Genomic DNA, 23007 nt, shown 5'->3' on the forward strand with positions numbered 1-23007 from the left:
TTTGTTTATGTGATAGGCTTGCATTTAAAATGAACATTTACTATAAATTAAAGGTATCTTATATTATTAGATATATTATTATAAAACATGTTTTAGTTAAGGAGTTATTGATACTTCAAGTGTAAAATGGTGATATAAAACCTTGATAAAAATACACTTTTAAGTATCAATCATCCTCCAAGACCCATCTTTTTTTGGCACTAATAACACTGGAACAACACATAGACTTAGGCTTTTTCTTATGTACCCTTTAGATGGCAATTCCTCAACTTGCCTTTGGAGTTACTTTGTTTTTTTAAGATTACTTTAGTAGGTTAGTCTGTTAGGAATTGCAACTCCTGATATGAGATCAATTTGATGTTTAATACCATTTATTGGTAGCACACCACCAATTACATCTTTTAGAAACACATTTAAATTCATGTAACAAAGAAATAACAACATTAGGAGTTGAAGGATCAAGTTTGTTAGTTTTAAAATTAGCTTTTTTGTATAAAAGTATAAGCATAGGCCAGTTAGAGTAAAAAACAAATCTTAATCTCACTTTGTTTTTATGTAAAAGCTTATTTGTTTCTTTATTTGTCCTTTAATATTTTATTCTCTTCCTTCTTTCATTCTCTCCTCTATTGTTCTCTCCATTTTCAATCAAACCCCTCTTGTTTTCTCTATTATATGAATCCGACTTTCCTCTCCTCTTATGCCTTATAGAATTTTCTCCCTTCTTATAATTTATGACTTGATCTAATTTTTCACTCACATTGCCCTCATTATAGCTTTTCAATTTCAATTGGTCGTCATAGACATGTTTTAGTGATAATGGTATAAGAGTCCTAGATTTTCCGTCTTTTACAAAAGAATACTTATTTCTAAACCCATCATGCATTGCCTTTCTATGTTTTAGTGTTAATAAATGACTTACATGCATGGTAACCACATCACACAACACCTCATTAGAATATCTTTATATAAAAAATGGAACCAAAACTTGCCTTCTCACCTTCACTATAATCATCCAACCATTGCAATCTATATGGCTTATAATTTTTAATAGTATTCAAGTTCAACTTTCTAATAAGAGTAATACTAGAAATATTAGCACAATTACCACCATTAATGATCATACTATATACTTTGTTATATGACATCGAGTATAAAAGATCTCATTTCATTGCTCCACATTATATTTCCTCATCTAAATGTTAAACACATGTATAATAACCAAAGCTTCACCCTTAACCAATTATGCTACCTCCTCTTCATTGTAATCCTTATTGCTCCATATTATCTTTCTTAATCTAAATGTTAAACACATGTATAATAACCAAAGCTTCACCCTTAACCAGGTATGCTACCTCCTCTTCACTGTAATATTTAAATGATGGCATCTTATCATCTTCATATTTGGCACTTTCAAATTCAATCTCATTATGATCTTTCAAAATTATCACCTTTTTGTTTGGACATTGAAAAGCAATATGTTTAACCATCAAACACCTAAAACACTTAATATTATGGTTACAAGTAGGTTGAGTTTCAGATTTACCTTTGGAACCCATAGTGATCTTTTTTCTTGGCTTTAAGTAGTTTGACATGAATAGTCATAAAAGGTTTGGCCTATGGCTGACACATCTCTCTTTAAATTTGGCCTTTATGATGACAAAAAACCCACATTAAACACCTAATGTATGCTACCCTTTCTTTTAAGTTGTATCTCCACCTTCATAGCCAAATGTACCATGTCCTCCAACTCCATATAATATTATAACTCCACTATATAAGCAATATCTTGAATCATCATTATCTCCATCTCTTTGTGGTAATCCTCCATAGACTTATAACCTTGACTCAAACCTTGTAGTTTTTGATAAAGCTCCTATAATAATGATTAGGAACACATCATTTTCTCATCAAAGCCTTCATATCATCCCAAGTACCAATAAATCTCTCTCAATTCCTCATCCTAAAAGTCATAACTTGATCTCACCAAATAATCATGTAATTAACAAATTCAATTAGCATAAGTTTCACCTTTATCTATACGGAATAACTATGGCAATAAAAAATCCAATTCACCCTATTTTCCCACTCCAAATATGCCTCTAGATCTTTTACCTTTAAAACTAGAAATTTTAAGTTTAATAGAGTCCGAGTTACCATCCACATTGTCATGGTTTCCATAGTCACAGAAATTACCCCTTTATTTGAAGTGGCCACTCTACCAAACTCCATCACCCTTTCTATTTCTAGTTTGCCAAAATCTATCTCCATGTCCCACAGATATATTGTTAAATTCATCATCTCCTGCATTTGCATTATCATCAATAAAATCATTAAAATAAGTATTCACATGTCATTCAAACATCCTAACATTACTACCCTTCATACCAACCGTATTTCATTGTCCATCATTTTTATTATCACATATTTCCAATCTCTCTAGCTTATCTTGTACATCTCTCAACATAAAAGCTAGCCTCTCTAGTTGTTAATTCAAAGCCTGATTGTTACCTTACATTGGTGATGTTGTATTGCTCCTATTAGACATCTTTGATTTGTAAATTTGGTTAATGACAAGTAAAAATATATCCTCATGTCTCTCATGTTTCATAGTAATAAGGTTTTTCATTATAATACACTCGAATCATCTTTTTCCATTCGTCTTACCCTTTTAGTTCTTTTAAAATCAAAAGAATTCAACCAAAACTAAAAGAACATCTTAGTCGCATGATTAGTACTTAAAAATGCATTTTTATCAAGGTCTTATATCATCGTTTTGCACTTGACGTATCAATAACTCCTTAACTAAAGCATGTTTTATAATAATATATCTAATAATATAAGATACCTTTAATTTATGGTAAATGTTCATTTTAAATGCAGGCCTATCACATAAATGAAAATATTGATTGATGACTTTAAGAACTTAAATTGCAAGGGCAAAGAGATGACCAAAATTAGAAAAGAGATGTCGGTGCACCAAACTTAGAAAAGAGATGTTGGTGCAATCCAAACCAGAACACTGTTTGGTAATTGGGTCATATCTAGAGCTATAGATCTCAGATTTAGGTTCACTTTATATGGATGGAAAGGTAAGACATAGGCCTACAACTTTCATATGGAGCCCAAGATCTAAAAAGGCCATTTTCAAGTGCAAATTATAGCAACAACAAAGAAGCCCGAATCTGTCCTCCAGCCCGAGCACTGTTTAGTAATTTGGCCATATCTGGAGTTCTAGAAGTCTAAATGATCTGAAATTTTTACACAAGAAAGCTGAGACAATTTTCTACAACTTTCATGTTTTCGAGCGGCTCCAATTTTGACATTATCAATGACATTTTTGGAAGACAAGAGAAGATAAGGATTGTCACCAAGTCAAGAGTTGGCCACCCACTCATCAATTAGTCATCAAATCAATAGTTTCCAATTTTGGCCTATAAAAGGAGGCATTTGCCATGCATTTAGGCATCTTGGTCTTCAGATCAAGATCATGCTCTTGCTTTCTTTCTTTGTATTTTTTGTAATGTTTATGCTTTGCTTTCATTAATATCAAGTTTATGCCTTTCATTTCCTTTCCTTTACTTAGTTAACTTTTATCTTGTTTATGTTCTTGTTTTGTTTATTTATTTTTATTTCTTTTATTATGTGTAGCTAAGTTTATTATGTCAAGGTGAAAAGGTTACATAATGGTGTAAGAATAAGTATAGTGTAAACTCAATATGGACTTTAATGTTTGATACTAACATGTTTTGTATTTGTTATCTTGTTCACTTTTTAATACTTTTCTTGTGAAATAACTAATATTGATTTATGTTATATAACACTTGGTACAACAAATGCTTGACACTTTCATAGCCCATACTGTATGGTATAACCGACACCTGAGCTATGAAAGGAACTTGATTTGTTGTTAACATAAGTTATAATCATAAATGCTTGACGAGATTTACAAGTATATGTACTAACTCAAGAAGAAATAAATATACAGAAACAATCACATAAAAAATTATTATTATAGTTTTGTGAGTAGAAAATAACATGACCAAAAGATTGATGTCTTCTCCTAAGTGCAGGAGTGTCGAACTAATAAATAACCTGGCAAGACCGGGGTCGAACCACAAGGAGGTTAAATATATAAATTATAAGTAATAACAACAACAACAACAATAATAATAATAATAAGGGTTTTAGATGTAAGATTAATATGAGGATTAAATAATGATAAAAATAAATGTCAAGCTTAGAGGATCCACTAAAGGTATTTCAAACAAGTATAGTATAAACTCTTTTATTACTAAACTAGAAACCACACACAAAAGAGGTCCCAATCGAATTATAAATGGTTAACATGATTACATTAGTTATCTTATTCGAATAATGTTAATACTTGTAAATGTTGTCGGGTTTCATGATTATAACTTATGTTAACAACAAATCAAGTTTCTTTCACAACACAAGTGTAGGTTATACCATACGATTGGGCTATGAAAGTGCCAAGCATTTGTTGTACCAAGTGTTATACAACATAAATATAGATTAACTATTTAACAAACAAAGTGTTAAAGAGTGAACAAGATATCAAATACAAAACATGTTAGTATCAAACATTAAGGTTCATGTTGAGTTTATACTATCTTTATTCTTACACCATTAGTATAACCTTTTCACCTTGACATAATAAATTTAACTAAAGATAATGAATAAAAGAAAAATAAATAAACAAAATAAAAACATAAATAAGATAAAATTTAAATAAGTAAATGAAAAAAAATGAAAGGTATAAACAAGATATTAATGAAAATAAAACTTAAGCATTACAAAAATACAAAGAGAGAAAGCAAAGCATAATCTTGATCAAGAGATCAAAATGCCTAAATACATAGAAAATACCTCCTTTTATATGCCAAAATTTAGAACTATTGATTTGATGACTAATTAATGAGTGGGTGACCAACTCTTGACTTGGTGACAATCCTTATTTTCATTTATCTGCCCAAAATGTCATTGATAACGTCAAAACTATAACCACTTGAAAATATGAAAGTTGTAGGAAATTGTCTTAGCTTTCCAGAAAAAAAATGGAGGTCATTTGGACATCTAGAACTCTAGATATGCGTAAAAAACTGAACAGTGCTCGGGATGTAGGACATATTCAGACTTCTTTGTTGTTGCTACAATTTGGAGTTGAAAATGACCTTTTCAAATCTTGGGCTACATATGAAAGTTGTATGTTTTACCTTTTCATCCATATAAAGTAGACTTAAATCCGAGATTTATAGCTCCAGATATGACCCAATTATCGAACAGTGTTTTGGTTTGGACTGCGCCACCATCTCTTTTCTAAGTTTGGCCATCTTTTTATCCTTTCAATTTCAGTTCTTAAACTCATTAATCAATCCTTTCATTTATGTGATAGACCTGTATTTAAAATGAACGTTTACCACAAATTAAAGGTATCTTATATTATTAGATATGTTATTATAAAACATGCTTTAGTTAAGGAGTTATTGATACTTCAAGTGCAAAATGATGATATAAACCTTGATAAAAATGCACTTTTAAGTACTAATAAAAAGGCTTGCTAGAATTGAGGTTGATAAACTTAATTATGGTTGGAGATAAAGAAGATTTGCCAAGAGGGTTAAGTTTAGAACAGGTACAGGTTATGGACTTACAATGATCTCATGCTAAGATTCGGGATAAAATGACTGGAATTCGTGAACAGTTGAATACCCTTATACAAATGATGCAAAGAAATAATTTGCAACCCTAGCAGAGGAAAACACTTAAGGTGCTATGAAATGATATTATAGAAGCTGATGGAGATCCAAATGGGGATGATGAGGCCGACAAGAGGGGTAGACTAGGAAGGCAGAATAATAATTCTCCTAGTGGTCTCAAACTTAAGATTCCACCATTTCAAGGAAGTAGTTCACCCGAGGAATACTTGGAATGGATTCAGAAGGTTAAAAATGTGTTTGAATGATATGAATATTCTAAAGAAAGGAAATGCAAGGTGGCAGCACTTGAGTTTATAGATTATGCTCTTTTATGGTGGGAAAACTTAAAGATTCAAAGGAGAAGGGATAGAGAAGAGGAGATTACAACGTGGGCAACTATGAAAAGAGTAATGAAGAAGAGATTTGTTCCTGATTACTATAAACAAGAGCTATATATCAGACTTCAGACTTTGCGATAAGGATCTTTAAGCGTGGAAGAGTATGTGAAAGATTTTGAGTTGCTACTGATTCGATGTGAATTGATGGAACCCTAAGAGCAAACAATAGCTAGATTTCTTGTAGGGTTGAGGAAGGATATAGCTAATGTTGTTGAATTGCAATCGTACATCTTCCTTGAGGATGTTATAAAGCTTGCAACTCGAGTAGAGAGGCAATATAAATGAGAAGGTGTCCAAACTGGTGTAACTACGTCAAGCACGACAAGGGTTGTATCTACGCCTACACGAACATGGAGCACACCTAAACGAGAAGAGAAGGTGGAGTTTAACAAGGGGAATACCAATTCTAATTCTTTAAAGGGAAAGGAGAAGGTGACAAAACCTCAACATCCTAGGAGGTTTCGGGACATCAAGTACTTCAAGTGCTTAAGACATGGGCACATTGCTTTAGAATGTCTAAATAAAAGCGTGATGATTTTGCATGGGGATTATAGAGAGCTGATTAGTGGAGATGAGGTTGAAACTGAAGATGAAGATGAGGTACAAATGGCTGAACAAGAAGAAGATTTTGAATAAGTGAAGGGAGATTTTGTTGGTTGTGCAACGTGTTCTAAATGCACAAATTGACGTTAGTGATGAGCAACGTGAGAACATCTTTAATACTCGATGTCAAATTTGAGATAAGGTGTGTGTGATGATTATTGATAATGAAAGTTGCACTAATGTTGCGTCAACTACCTTGGTGGAGAAATTAGGTTTAACTACCATTCCATATCCCAGACCGTATAGTTTGAAATGGCTGAATGAGAATAGGGAGATTTGGGTGACAAAGCAAGTTTTTGTACTTTTTTCTATTAAAATATATCATGACAAGGTTTTGTGTGACGTTGCGTCGATGTCAACTAGCCATTTGTTGTTGGGTCATCCATGGCAGTTTGATAAGGAAGTGACCTACAATGGATGAAAGAACACTTATTATTTTATGCTAAATGGAAAGAAGGTGAACTTGTTACCATTGAGCTATCAATAGGTTAGAAAGGATTGGTTACGAAGCCAACAAAAAGAGGTGCAATCACGTAAAGGGCTATTGTTAGCCAAAAAAGGAGACATCAAATAGGCATTAGCTTCGACGGGGGTTGTTTTCATGATCTGGGCAAAGCAATTGCTACAAGTAGAAGGACTGGACTTACCAGCACAGATTAAGGAATTGCTAGAAGAATTTAAAGATGTGTTTCCAGATGAATTACCTAAAGGGTTACCGCCTATTCGTGGAATTGAGCATCAAATTGATTTGGTGCCGGGAGCTTCACTTCCTAATAGACCAGCATACAGATGTAATCCAGCGGAAGCAAAAGAGATTCAAAGGCAGGTTGGTGAGCTTGTAGAGAAGGGCTATGTTCGAGAATCACTTAGTCCATGTTCCGTACCTACTTTGCTTGTACCAAAGAAAGATGGTACCATGAGGATGTGTATGGACAGCCGTGCTATCAACAAAATAACAGTTAAGTATCGATTTCCTATACCCAGACTTGATGATTTGCTTGATGCGTTGCATGGTGCTACATTGTTTTCTAAAGTCGATTTGATGAATGGTTATCACCAAATTAGAATGAAAGAGGGAGATGAATGGAAAACAACATTTAAAACTAAATAGGGGTTATATGAATGGATGGTAAAGTCGTTTGGGTTATCTAATGCGCCTAGTACATTTATGAGGCTTATGAATCATGTTTTGAGGAAGTATATTGGGCTGTTTGTTGTAGTATATTTTGATGATATCCTAGTGTATAGCAAGACCTTTGATGATCATGTGAAGCATCTTAGAGTTGTGTTTGAAACTTTGTGAGATTCTAAGTTGTATGGGAAATTCACAAAGTGTTACTTCTGTAAAGAAAGTGTCGTGTTTCTTGGATATATTATCTCTAGTGAGGGAGTTAAGGTTGATGAGGAGAAAATTAAGGCAATTCGGGACTGGCCAAAACCTGCTAGTATCGCTGATGTGAGGAGTTTTTATGGTTTAGCTTCTTTCTACAGGCGATTTTTGAAAGACTTCAGCTCTATTGTTGCTCCCATGACAGAATGCTTGAAAAAAAGGAATGAGTTTAGATGGAGTGCAGATGCGCAGAAAGCTTTTGAGCTAATTAAAGAAAAGTTGTGTACTGCTCTAGTTTTAGCACTTCCAGACTTTGCTAAAACATTCGAAATAGAGTGTGATGCTTCTAGAGTTGGAATTGGGGCTGTTTTGATGCAAGAAAAAAGGCCGATTGCATTCTTCAGTGAAAAGTTAAATGGAGCACGTTTGAACTACTCTATTTACGACAAGGAGTTCTATGCTTTGATTCGAGCTCTGGAGGTATGGCAGCACTACTTATTGCCAAAAGAATTCGTTATTCATACTGATCATGAATCCTTGAAGTATCTTAAGGGGCAAAGCAAGCTGAATCGAAGACATGCTAAATGGGTGGAGTTTATGGAGTCATTTCCTTATGTCATAAAGTACAAGAAAGGGCAAGTTAATGTGGTTGCTGATGCTCTTTCTAGAAGGTATGCACTGATCTCTATGTTGAATGCAAGGCTGATGGGTTTTGAACAGGTGAAGGATCAATATGCTAATGATTCCTACTTTGCTAATGTGGTTACCGAATGTGCAAAGGGAGCTTGTGATGGGTTCTTTATGCATGAAGGTTACTTGTTCAAAATGGGCAGAATGTGTATTCCTTCAGGTTCATTACGGGAGTTGCTTGTGCGAGAGGCTCATGGTGGTGGTCTTAGTGGTCATTTTGGGGAGAAGAAGACTTATGAGTTGCTGAAAGAACATTTCTTTTGGCCTAGCATGTTACGGGATGTGCACAAGGTGATTGAGAGATGTGCTATTTGCAAGAAAGCTAAGGGTAAAGAGAATGCATATGGGCTGTATATGTCGTTGCCTATTCTAGAGCAACCGTGGATGGATGTTAGCATGGACTTTGTACTGGGGTTACCGAGAACACAGCGTGGAAAGGATTCAATAATGGTTGTGGTTGATCGATTCTCCAAAATGTCCCATTTCATTCCTTGCAACAAAACTGACGATGCTGTACATGTAGCTGATTTGTTCTTTCAGGAGATTGTTTGTTTGCATGGAGTTCCTAAAAGCATTGTCTCTGATCGTGATACAAAGTTCTTAAGCTACTTTTAGAAGACTCTTTGGAGGAAGCTAGGAACGAAGTTACTTTTCAGTACGGCATGTCATCCACAAACTGATGGACAAACTAAGGTAGTAAACCGAACTTTATCTTCTTTGTTACGAGCTGTTATACATAAGAATTTGAAGAGTTGGGATACTTGTTTGCCTATTGTGGAGTTTGCATATAATCGTAGTGTGCATGGGGCTACAAAATTTTCACCATTTGAGGTCGTGTATCGCTTTAATCCTTGTGTTCCTATTGATCTTGTTCATGTTCCAATTGATGAGAGGACATCTATGGATGGAATTAGAAAGGCAGAATTGATGAAGAAACTACATGAGCAGGTTCGATTACATATTGAGGAGAAAACAACAAAGTATGCTAAACAAGTTAACAAGGGGCGAAAAATGGTTAGGTTTGAACCTGGTGATCTTGTTTGGATTCATCTTAGTAAGGGCAGATTTCCAAGCAAACGCAAGTCCAAGTTGATGCTAAGAGCTGATGGTCCATTCCGGATTATAGAGAAAGTGAATGATAATGCGTATAAGGTAGATCTTCCTGGTGATTACAATGTATCAGCTACTTTTAATGTGAAAGACTTGACTCCATACTTGGATGATGACGACGATTATGATTTGAGGACAAATCATTATCAACCCGGGGCTGATGATGTGCATCATGGGAATGATAATCCATCTCGTAAAGGTAAATCAAATATGCAAGAGGATTCAGATGGTCCAATGACAAGATCGAGAGCGAAACAACTACAAAGGACCTTGACGAGTCAGATTGGAATGATTGAAGCTGCACCGGAGTTAAAATTTGGCAATCAGTTTCAAATTGGTTCAAGGGTGCTTATTTGCCTACAATTGGAGCTTAAAGATGGGAAAAGCCCTTAATGGTTCTTTTGATGCTGGGCTACTTGAATTTGGGTTGATAATGCAAATAAGTTAAGAAATTGATGCTGTTTACGTCAGAACAGTAGATGAATTTGAACCCAAATTTGAAGTCATCCATTGCATGTGAAAACAAGACTAATCTTGGTGGATTTCAAGTTCCGAACGTGATCTTTCCAGATTGTCCAACCATGATTGCATTGGACTTTTGTGCAAGAAGTTATAGCCATTTTAAATTTGGTCTGTTTATGTTTCAATTAAAGTCAGAAAATGTGTGCTAGTTTAATTTGTCTGGTTACTTTGTCAAAGTCCAATTTTTAGGCTTGATTGTTGTCATGTTGAATTTTCCTAAGTGTGGAAGGATGTTCCATTATAAATATGGCATCAGAATATGTAATAAACAACTTTTGGTCAATATTTGAACTTAATTCCGAGAATTAAGAGTTATTCTTCCAAATTGATTTGTGAAGAACCCTACCTGACTTATCACTCTTCAATCACAAAGAGTGTGGCGTCAAAATCCTAGATTGATCTTTGTGGCGTCCAGATCGACTTATCAAAGTATCACTCTAGTTTATCCTCCATTTTTATTTACCTTAAAAATACTATAATCTAGCCTAAACACCAAAAGAAAGACAATACAACCAGACCCATCCTTCATCCATTTTCGTCAGATTCATTGTTGCCGATTTTTGAATCATTCACGGCATAACATGTACCAAGTGTTATACAACATAAATCAAGACTAGTCATTTAATAAGCAAAGTATTAAAGAGTGAACAAGATAACAAATATAAAACATGTTAGTATTATTAAAGTCCATATTGAGTTTACACTATACTTATTCTTACACCATTAGTGTAACCTTTTCACCTTGACATAATAAACTTAGCTAGACATAATGAAAGAAAGAAAAATAAATAAACAAAATGAAAACATAAATAAGATAAAAGTTAACTAAGAAAATGAAAGGAAATGAAAGACATAAACTTGAAAGCAAAGCATAAGCAATCCAAAAAATACAAAGAGAGAAAGGAAGAGCATGATCTTGATCTGGAAACCAAGATGCCTAAATGCATGGCAAATACCTCCTTTTATAGGCCAAAATTGGGAACTATTGATTTGATAACTAATTGATGAGTGGGTGGCCAACTCTTGACTTGGTGACAATCCTTATCTTCTCTTGTCTGCCCAAAACGTCATTGATAACGTCAAAATTGGAGCCACTTAAAAAGATGAAAGCTGTAGGCAATTGTCTCAGATTTCTTGTGTAAAACATTCAGCTCATTTGGACTTCTAGAACTCCATATATGGCCAAAATACTGAATAGTGCTCGGGCTGGAGGACAGATTCGGGCTTCTTTGTTGTTGCTACAATTTGAACTTGAAAATGACCTTTTTACATCTTGGGCTCCATATGAAAGTTGTAGGCCTATGTCTTACCTTTCCATCCATATAAATTAGACCTAAATCTGAGTTCTATAGCTCCAAATATGACCAAATTACCGAACAGTGTTCCGGTTTGGATTGCACCGACATCTCTTTTCTAATTTTGGTCATCTTTTTGCCCTTGCAATTTAAGTTCTGATGTGCATCATGGGAATGATAATCCATCTAGTAAAGGTAAATCAAATATGCAAGAGGATTCAGATGGTCCAATGACAAGAGCGAGAGCGAAACAACTACAAAGGACCTTGACGAGTCAGATTGGTATGATTGAAGCTGCGTCGGAGTTAAAATTTGGCAATCAGTTTCAAATTGGTTCAAGGGTGCTTATTTGCCTACAATTGGAGCTTAAAGATGGGAAGAGCCCTTAATGGTTCTTTTGATGCTGCACTACTTGAATTTGGGTTGATAATGCAAATAAGTTAAGAAATTGATGTTGTTTACGTCAGAACAGTAGATAAATTTGAACCCGAATTTGAAGTCATCCATTGCATGTGAAAACAAGACTAATCTAGGTGGATTTCAAGTTCAGAACGTGATCTTTCCAGATTGTCCAACAATGATTGCATTGGACTTTTGTGCAAGAAGTTATAGCCATTTTAAATTTGGTCTGTTTATGTTTCAATTAAAGTTAGAAAATGTGTGCTAGTGTAATTTGTCTGGTTACTTTGTCAAAGTCCACGTTTTGGGCTTCATTTCTGTCATGTTGAATTTTTCTAAGTGTGGAGGGATGTTCCATTATAAATATGGCATCAGAATATGTAATAAACAACTTTTGGCCAAGATTTGAACTTAATTCCGAGAATTAAGAGTTATTCTTCCACATTGATTTGTGAAGAACCCTACCTGACTTATCACTCTTCAATCACAAAGAGTGTGGCGTCAAAATCCTAGATTGATCTTTGTGGCGTCCAGATCGACTTATCAAAGTATCACTCTAGTTTATCCTTCATTTTTTTTTACCTTAAAAATACTATAATCTAGCCTAAACACCAAAAGAAAGACAATACAACCAGACACATCCTTCATCCATTTTCGTCAGATTCATTGTTGCCGATTTTTAAATCATTCACGGCACAACATCTGGTATCAGAGCATCAGTTGCGATCTAAGGCAAGAGCTAGAAACAGAAGAAAGGCTTGCTGGAATTGCAATTGATAAACTTAATTATTGCTGGAGATAAAGAAGATTTGCCAAGAGGGTTAAGTTTAGAACAACCACAGGTTATGGGCTTACAGCGATCTCATGCTGAGATTCGGGATGAAATGACTGGAATTCGTGAACAGTTGCATACCCTTATGCAAATGATGCAAAGAAATAATTTGCAACCCCAGCAGAGGCAAGCACTTAGGGTGCCACGAAATGATTTTGTAGAAGCTGATGGAGATCCAAATGGGGATGATGAGGCCGACGACAGGGGCAGACCAAGAAGACAGAATAATAATCCTCTTAGTGGTCTTAAACTTAAGATTCCACCGTTTCGAGGAAGTAGTTCACCTGAGCAATACTTGGAATGGATTCAGAAGATTGAAAAGGTGTTCGAATGGTATGAATATTCTGAAGAAAGGAAGTGCAAGGTGGCAGCACTTGAGTTTACAGATTATGCTCTTTTATGGTGGGAAAACTTAAAGATTCAGAGGAGAAGGGATGGAGAAGAGGAGATTAGAACGTGGGCAACTATGAAAAGAGTGATGAAGAAGAGATTTGTTCCTGATTACTATAAACAAGAGCTATACATCAGACTTCAGACTTTGCGACAAGGATCTTTAAGCGTGGAAGAGTATGTGAAAGAGTTTGAGTTGCTACAGATTCGATGTGAATTGATGGAACCCCAAGAACAAACAATAGCTAGATTTCTTGGAGGGTTGAGGAAGGATATAGCTAATGTGGTTGAATTGCAACCGTACATCTTCCTTGAGGATGTTATAAAGCTTGCAAGTCGTGTAGAGAGGCAGCAGAAACGAGGAGGTGTCCGAACTAGTGTAACTACGTCAAGTACGACAAGGGACAGATCTACGCCTACTCGAACATGGAGCACACCTAAACGAGATGAGAAGGTGGAGGTCAGCAAGGGGAATACCAGTTCTGATTCTTTAAAGGGAAAGGAGAAGGTGACAGAACCTCCACATCCAAGGAGGTCACGAGACATCAAGTGCTTCAAGTGCTTAGGACATGGGCACATTGCTTCAGAATGTCCAAATAAAAGGGTAATGATATTGCATGGGGATCATGGAGAGCTGATCAGTGGAGATGAGGCTGAAACTGAAGATGAAGATGAGGCACAAATGGAACAGGAAGAGGATTTCGAACCAGTGAAGGGAGATTTGTTGGTTGTGCAACGGGTTCTAAATGCACAAGTTGATGTTAGTGCTGAGCAACGTGAGAACATCTTTCATACTCGATGTCAGATTCGAGATAAGGTGTGTGGGATGATCATTGATAATGGAAGTTGCACTAATGTTGCGTCAACTACCTTGGTGGAGAAATTGGGCTTAACTACCATTCCACATCCCAGACCGTATAGTTTGCGATGGCTGAATGAGAATGGGGAGATTCGGGTGACAAAGCAAGTTCTTATGCCCTTTTCCATTAAAACCTATCATGACGAGGTTTTGTGTGACTGGGTCGTCCATGGCAGTTTGATAAGGATGTGACCTACAATGGACGAAAGAACACTTATTCTTTCATGCTGAATGGAAAGAAGGTGAACTTGTTACCATTGAGTTCTCAACAGGTTAGAGAGGATCAGTTACGAAGCCAACAAAAGGAGGTGCAATCACGTAAGGGGCTGTTGTTAGCCAAAAAAGCCGATATCAAACAGGCATTAACTTCGACGGGGGTTGTTTTCATGTTCTGGGCAAAGCAATTGCTACAAGTAGAAGGACTGGACTTACCAACACAGATTAAGGAATTGCTAGAAGAATTTAAAGATGTGTTTCCAGATGAATTACCTAAAGGGTTACCGCCTATTCGTGGAATTGACCATCAAATTGATTTGGTGCCGGGAGCTTCACTTCCTAATAGACCAGCATACAGATATAATCCAGCGGAAGCAAAAGAGATTCAAAGGCAGGTTGGTGAGCTTGTAGAGAGGGCTATGTTCGAGAATCACTTAGTCCATGTTCCGTACCTACTTTGCTTGTACCAAAGAAAGATGGTACCATAAGGATGTGTATGGACAGCTGTGCTATCAACAAAATAAGAGTTAAGTATCGATTTCCTATACCCAGACTTGATGAGTTGCATGGTGCTGCATTGTTTTCTAAAGTCGATTTGATGAGTGGTTATCACCAAATTAGAATGAAAGAGGGAGATGAATGGAAAACAGCATTTAAAACTAAACAGGGGTTATATGAATGGATGGTAATGCCGTTTGGGTTATCTAATGCGCCTAGTACATTTATGAGGCTTATGAATCATGTTTTGAGGAAGTATATTGGGCTGTTTGTTGTAGTATATTTTGACGATATCCTAGTGTATAGCAAGACCTTTGATGATTATGTGAAGCATCTTAGAGTTGTGTTTGAAACTTTGCGAGATTCTAAGTTGTATGGGAAACTCACAAAGTGTTACTTCTGTAAAGAAAGTGTCGTGTTTCTTGGATATATTATCTCTAGCAAGGGAGTTAAGGTTGATGAGGAGAAAATTGAGGCAATTCGGGACTGGCCAAAACCTGCTAGTATCGCTAATGTGAGGAGTTTTCATGGTTTAGCTTCTTTCTACAGGCGATTTGTGAAAGATTTCAGCTCTATTGTTGCTCCTATGACAGAATGCTTGAAAAAAGGAAACGAGTTTAGATGGAGTGCAGATGCTCAGAAAGCTTTTGAGCTAATTTAAGAAAAGTTGTGTACTGCTCCAGTTTTAGCACTTCCAGACTTTGCTAAAACATTTGAAATAGAGTGTGATGCTTCCGGAGTTGGAATTGGGGCTGTTTTGATGCAAGAAAAAAGGCCGATTGCATTCTTCAGTGAAAAGTTAAATGGAGCACGTTTGAACTACTCTATTTACGACAAGGAGTTCTATGCTTTGATTCGAGCTCTGGAGGTATGGCAGCACTACTTGTTGCCAAAAGAATTCGTTATTCATACTGATCATGGATCCTTGAAGTATCTTAAGGAGCAAAGCAAGCTGAATCGAAGACATGCTAAATGGGTGGAGTTTACGGAGTCATTTCCTTATGTCATAAAGTACAAGAAAGGGCAAGTTAATGTGGTTGCTGATGCTCTTTCTAGGAGGTATGCACTGATCTCTATGTTGAATGCGAGGCTGATGGGTTTTGAACAAGTGAAGGATCAATACGCTAATGATTCCTACTTTGCTAATGTGGTTACCGAATGTGCAAAGGGAGCTTGTGATGGGTTCTTTATGCATGAAGGTTACTTGTTCAAAATGGGCAGAATGTGTATTCCTTCAGGTTCATTACGGGAGTTGCTTGTGCGAGAGGCTCATGGTGGTGGTCTTAGTGGTCATTTTGGGGAGAAGAAGACTTATGAGTTGCTGAAAGAACATTTCTTTTGGCCTAGCATGTTACGGGATGTGCACAAGGTGATTGAGAGATGTGCTATTTGCAAGAAAGCTAAGGGTAAAGAGAATGCATATGGGCTGTATATGTCGTTGCCTATTCCAGAGCAACCGTGGATGGATGTTAGCATGGACTTTGTACTGGGGTTACAAAGAACACAACGTGGAAAGGATTCAATAATGGTTGTGGTTTATCGATTCTCCAAAATGTCCCATTTCATTCCTTGCAACAAAGCTGACGATGCTGTACATGTAGCAGATTTGTTCTTTCAAGAGATTGTTCGTTTGCATGGAGTTCCTAAAAGCATTGTCTCTGATCGTGATACAAAGTTCTTAAGCTACTTTTGGAAGACTCTTTGGAGGAAGCTAGGAACGAAGTTACTTTTCAGTACGGCATGTCATCCACAAACTGATGGACAAACTGAGGTAGTAAACCGAACTTTATCTTCTTTGTTACGAGCTGTTATACATAAGAATTTGAAGAGTTGGGATACTTGTTTGCCTATTGTGGAGTTTGCATATAATCGTAGTGTGCATGGGGCTACAAAATTTTCACCATTTGAGGTCGTGTATGGCTTTAATCCTTGTGTTCCTATTGATCTTGTTCATATTCCAATTGATGAGAGGACATCTATGGATGGAATTAGAAAGGCAGAATTGATGAAGAAACTACATGAGCAGGTTCGATTACATATTGAGGAGAAAACAACAAAGTATGCTAAACAAGCTAACAAGGGGCGGAAAATGGTTAGGTTTGAACCTGGTGAACTTGTTTGGATTCATCTTAGTAAGGGTAGATTTCCAAGCAAACGCAAGTCCAAGTTGATGCCAAGAGCTGATGGTCCATTTCGGATTATAGAGAAGGTGAATGATAATGCGTATAAGGTAGATGTTCCTGGTGATTACAATGTATCAGCTACTTTTAATGTGAAAGACTTGACTCCATACTTGGATGATGACGACGATTATGATTTGAGGACAAATCATTATCAACCCGGGGCTGATGATGTGCATCATGGGAATGATAATCCATGTGGTAAAGGTACATCAAATATGCAAGAGGATTCAGATGGTCCAATGACAAGAGCGAGAGCGAAACAACTACAAAGGACCTTGACGAGTCAGATTGTAATGATTGAAGCTGCGTCGGAGTTAAAATTTGGCAATCAGTTTCAAATTGGTTCAAGGGTGCTTATTTGCCTACAATTAGAGCTTAAAGATGGGAAGAGCCCTTAATGGTTCTTTTGATGCTGGACTACTTGAATTTGGGTTGATAATGCAAATAAGTTAAGAAATTGATGCTGTTTACGTCAGAACAGTAGATAAATTTGAACCCGAATTTGAAGTCATCCATTGCATGTGAAAACAAGACTAATCTTGGTGGATTTCAATTTCAGAACGTGATCTTTCCAGATTGTCCAACCATGATTGCATTGGACTTTTGTGCAAGAAGTTATAGCCATTTTAAATTCGGTTTGTTTATGTTTCAATTAAAGTCAGAAAATGTGTGCTAGTGTAATTTGTCTGGTTACTTTGTCAAAGTCCAAGTTTTGGGCTTGATTTCTGTCATGTTGAATTTTCCTAAGTGTGGAGGGATGTTCCATTATAAATATGGCATCAGAATATGTAATAAACAACTTTTGGCCAATATTTGAACTTAATTCCGAGAATTAAGAGTTATTCTTCCAAATTGATTTGTGAAGAACCCTACCTGACTTATCACTCTTCAATCACAAAGAGTGTGGCGTCAAAATCCTAGATTGATCTTTGTGGCGTCCAGATCGACTTATCAAAGTATCACTCTAGTTTATCCTTCATTTTTTTTTACCTTAAAAATACTATAATCTAGCTTAAACACCAAAAGAAAGACAATACAACCAGAACCATCCTTCATCCATTTTCGTCAGATTCATTGTTGCCGATTTTTGAATCATTCACGGCACAACAGTTTTATAGACTTGATGGATATTTGTTTAAAGAGAGTCGTTTGTGTGTTCCATTAAGATCTATGCGTGAATTGCTTATACGTGAAGCACATTGAGGCGGGTTGATGGGGCATTTTGGTGTTGTTAAGACTTTGGATGTGTTGCATGAGCATTTTTATTGGCCTAAAATAAAAAAAGATGTGCAACGCATATGTGATTAATGCATAACTTGTAGGAAAGCAAAGTCTAGGACTCAACCGAATGGCTTGTATACCCCTTTGCCTGTATCGAAAGAACCTTGGGTAGACATTTCGATGGACTTCGTCTTGGGTTTACCTAGGTCAAAACGGGGTAGGGATACCATCTTTGTAGTTGTTGATAGGTTTTCAAAGATGGCACATTTCATTCCATGTCATAAAACTGATGACGCAACTAACATTGCTGATTTGTTCTTTAGGGAGATAGTACGACTTCACAGGGTCCCTAACAGCATTGTTTTTGATAAAGATGTTAAGTTCCTTAGCTATTTTTGGAAGGTGTTATGGGGAAAAATGGGTACTAAATTGTTGTTTTTAACTACTTGTCACCCCCAAACAAATGGACAAACCGAAGTAGCTAATAGGACCTTAACACAACTTTTGCGTGTTGTCATTCAAAAGAACTTAAAGAATTGGGAAGATTATTTGCCATTTATAGAGTTTGCATATAATCGTAGTGTGCACTCTACTACTGAATTTTCACCATTTGAAATTGAGTATGGATTTAATGTTGTGCCGTAAATGATTCAAAAATCGGCAACAATGAATCTGATGAAAATGGATGAAGGATGGGTCTGGTTGTATTGTCTTTCATTTGGTGTTTAGGCTAGATTATAGTATTTTTTAAGGTAAATAAAATGGAGGATAAACTAGAGTGATACTTTGATAAGTCGATCTGGACGTGACAAAGATCAATCTAGGATTTTGATGCCACACTCTTTGTGATTGAAGAGTGATAAGTCAGGAAGGGTTCTTCACAAATCAATTTGGAAGAATAACTCTTAATTCTCGGAATCAAGTTCAAATATTGGCCAAAAGTTGTTTATTACATATTCTGATGCCATATTTATAATGGAACATCCCTCCACACTTAGGAAAATTCAACATGACAGAAATCAAGCCCAAAACTTGGACTTTGACAAAGTAACCAGACAAATTACACTAGCACACATTTTCTGACTTTAATTGAAACATAAACAGACCGAATTTAAAATGGCTATAACTTCTTGCACAAAAGTCCAATGCAATCATAGTTGGACAATCTGGAAAGATCACGTTCTAAACTTGAAATCCACCTAGATTAGTCTTGTTTTCACATGCAATGGATGACTTCAAATTAGGGTTCAAATTTATCTACTGTTCTGACGTAAACAGCATCAATTCCTTAACTTATTTGCATTATCAACCCAAATTCAAGTAGCCCAGCATCAGAAGAACCATTAAGGGCTCTTCCCATCTTTAAGCTCCAATTGTAGGCAAATAAGCACCCTTGAACCAATTTGAAACTGATTGCTAATTTTTAACTCCGACGCAGCTTCAATCATTCTAATTTGACTCGTTAAGGTCCTTTGTAGTTGTTTCGCTCTCGCTCTTGTCATTGGACCATCTGAATCCTCTTGCATATTCAATTTACCTTTACAAGATGGATTATCATTTCCATGATGCACATCATTAGCCCCGGGTTGATAATGATTTGTCCTCAAATCATAATCATCGTCGTCATCCAAGTATGGAGTCAAGTCTTTCACATTAAAAGTAGCTGATACATTGTAATGACCAGGAAGATCTACCTTATACGCATTATCATTCACCTTCTCTGTAATCCGAAATGGACCATCAGCTCTTGGCATCAACTTGGACTTACGTTTGCTTGGAAATCTGCCCTTACTAAGATGAATCCAAACAAGATCACCAGGTTCAAACCTAACCATTTTCCGCCCCTTGTTAGCTTGTTTAGCATACTTTGTTGTTTTCTGCTCAATATGTAATCGAACCTGCTCATGTAGTTTCTTCATCAATTCTGCCTTTCTAATTCCATCCATAGATGTCCTCTCATCAATTGGAATATGAACAAGATCAATAGGAACACAAGGATTAAAGCCATACACGACCTCAAATGGTGAAAATTTTGTAGCCCCATGCACACTACGATTATATGCAAACTCCACAATAGGCAAACAAGTATCCCAACTCAATGGTAACAAGTTCACCTTCTTTCCATTCAGCATGAAAGAATAAGTGTTCTTTCGTCCATTGTAGGTCACATCCTTATCAAACTGCCATGGACGACCCAATAACAAATGGCTAGCTGACATCGGCGCAACGTCACACAAAATCTCGTCATGATAGGTTTTAAAGGAAAAGGGCACAAGAACTTGCTTTGTCACCCGAATCTCCCCATTCTCATTCAGCCATCGCAAACTATACGGTCTGGGATGTGGAATGGTAGTTAAACCCAATTTCTCCATCAAGGTAGTTGACGCAACATTAGTGCAACTTCCATTATCAATGATCATCCCACACACCTTATCTCGAATCTGACATCGAGTATGAAAGATGTTCTCACGTTGCTCAGCACTAACATCAACTTGTGCATTTAGAACCCGTTACACAACCAACAAATCTCCCTTCACTGGTTCGAAATCCTCTTCTTGTTCCATTTGTGCCTCATCTTCATCTTTAGTTTCAGCCTCATCTCTACTGATCTCCATGATCCCCATGCAATATCATTACCCTTTTATTTTGACATTCTGAAGCAATGTGCCCATGTTCTAAGCACTTGAAGCACTTGATGTCTCGTGACCTCCTTGGATGTGGAGGTTCTGTCACCTTCTCCTTTCCCTTTAAAGAATCAGAACTGGTATTCCCCTTGCTGACCTCCACCTTCTCATCTCGTTTAGGTGTGCTCCATGTTCGAGTAGGCATAGATCTGTCCCTTGTCGTACTTGACGTAGTTACACTAGTTCGGACACCTCCTCGTTTCTGCTGCCTCTCTACACGACTTGCAAGCTTTATAACATCCTCAAGGAAGATGTACGGTTGCAATTCAACCACATTAGCTATATCCTTCCTCAACCCTCCAAGAAATCTAGCTATTTTTTGTTCTTGGGGTTCCATCAATTCACATCGAATCTGTAGCAACTCAAACTCTTTCACATACTCTTCCACGCTTAAAGATCCTTGTCGCAAAGTCTGAAGTCTGATGTATAGCTCTTGTTTATAGTAATCAGGAACAAATCTCTTCTTCATCACTCTTTTCATAGTTGCCCACGTTCTAATCTCCTCTTCTCCATCCCTTCTCCTCTGAATCTTTAAGTTTTCCCACCATAAAAGAGCATAATCTGTAAACTCTAGTGCTGCCACCTTGCACTTCCTTTCTTCAGAATATTCATACCATTCGAACACCTTTTCAACCTTCTGAATCCATTATTGCCCAAGTATTCCTCGGGTGAACTACTTCCTCGAAACGGTGGAATCTTAAGTTTGAGACCACTAGGAGGATTATTATTCTGTCTTCTTGGTCTACCCCTGTCGTCGGCCTCATCATCCCCATTTGGATCTCCATGAGCTTCTACAAAATCATTTCGTGGCACCCTAAGTATTTGCCTCTGCTGGGGTTGCAAATTATTTCTTTGCATCATTTGCATAAGGGTATGCAACTGTTCACGAATTCCAGTCATTTCATCCCGAATCTCAGCATGAGATCGTTGTAAGCCCATAACCTGTGCTTGTTCTAAACTTAACCCTCTTGGCAAATCTTCTTTATCTCTAGCCATAATTAAGTTTATCAACCTCAATTCCTGCAAGCCTTTCTTCTGTTTCTGGCTCCTGCCTTAGATCGCAACTGATGCTCTGATACCAGATGTTGTGCCGTGAATGATTCAAAAATCAGCAACAATGAATCTGACGAAAATGGATGAAGGATGGGTCTGGTTGTATTGTCTTTCTTTTGGTGTTTAGGCTAGATTATAGTATTTTTAAGGTAAATAAAAAATGGAGGATAAACTAGAGTGATACTTTGATAAGTCGATCTGGACGCCACAAAGATCAATCTAGGATTTTGACGCCACACTCTTTGTGATTGAAGAGTGATAAGTCAGGTAGGGTTCTTCACAAATCAATTTGGAAGAATAACTCTTAATTCTCGGAATTAAGTTCAAATATTGGCCAAAAGTTGTTTATTACATATTCTGATGCCATATTTATAATGGAACATCCCTCCACACAGATGCCATATTTATAATGGAACTGTCGGAGCTAAGATCTACTTCATCCACCGTTGGATCGCCCTCATTTCTTACTATGTTGTTCGTTCCAACCTTCTCGAAACATTGACCGAATGGATCTTCATTCCAATCAACGAGGTGGGAGATATTGATCTCGCAATATTTCTACTGTTTTGCATTTTTAGTTGCAGCAGAGTGAATTGGGTTTTGTTCAAGATTGATCTTCTTTTTTCACCGTTGGATCGTCGCCATTGTTTAGTATGTTGTTCGTCAGAACATACTCTACAGCTTGACCGAACGGATCATCATTCCAATCAATGATCTCGTAGATACTGGCCTCGTAATTCTGTAATTCTCTTCTTCCTTCATGAACAAATTTGAATCTTGTTATTTCTGAGATTAGGTTGTTGTTGTTTCTGAGCTGAGGTTACTTCTTAGACTCAGTTTCTCTTCTTAGAATTTGGTATCTCTAGTAATTGTATGCTGCCATAATGTCAAATCGAATGTATCATCCGTGATAAGCTTGATTTGATGAGGAACGTTCTACCAACAGATGAAAACAAAAGGATCCAAAGAGCTTGGAAGGTCAATAACATAGATTCTTCTTTTGATAT

At 36.7% G+C, this 23007-nt stretch overlaps 1 pseudogene; it reads left to right on the forward strand.

Moving 5' to 3' along the window:
- Positions 1-6646: 6646 nt before the first annotated feature.
- Positions 6647-17092, forward strand: LOC105117781 (uncharacterized; annotated as a pseudogene).
- Positions 17093-23007: the final 5915 nt, after the last annotated feature.

This window comes from Populus euphratica, unplaced genomic scaffold (genome assembly GCF_000495115.2).
Source record: "Populus euphratica unplaced genomic scaffold, PopEup_1.0 scaffold1500.1, whole genome shotgun sequence".
In the NCBI taxonomy this organism is placed as follows: domain Eukaryota; kingdom Viridiplantae; phylum Streptophyta; class Magnoliopsida; order Malpighiales; family Salicaceae; genus Populus; species Populus euphratica.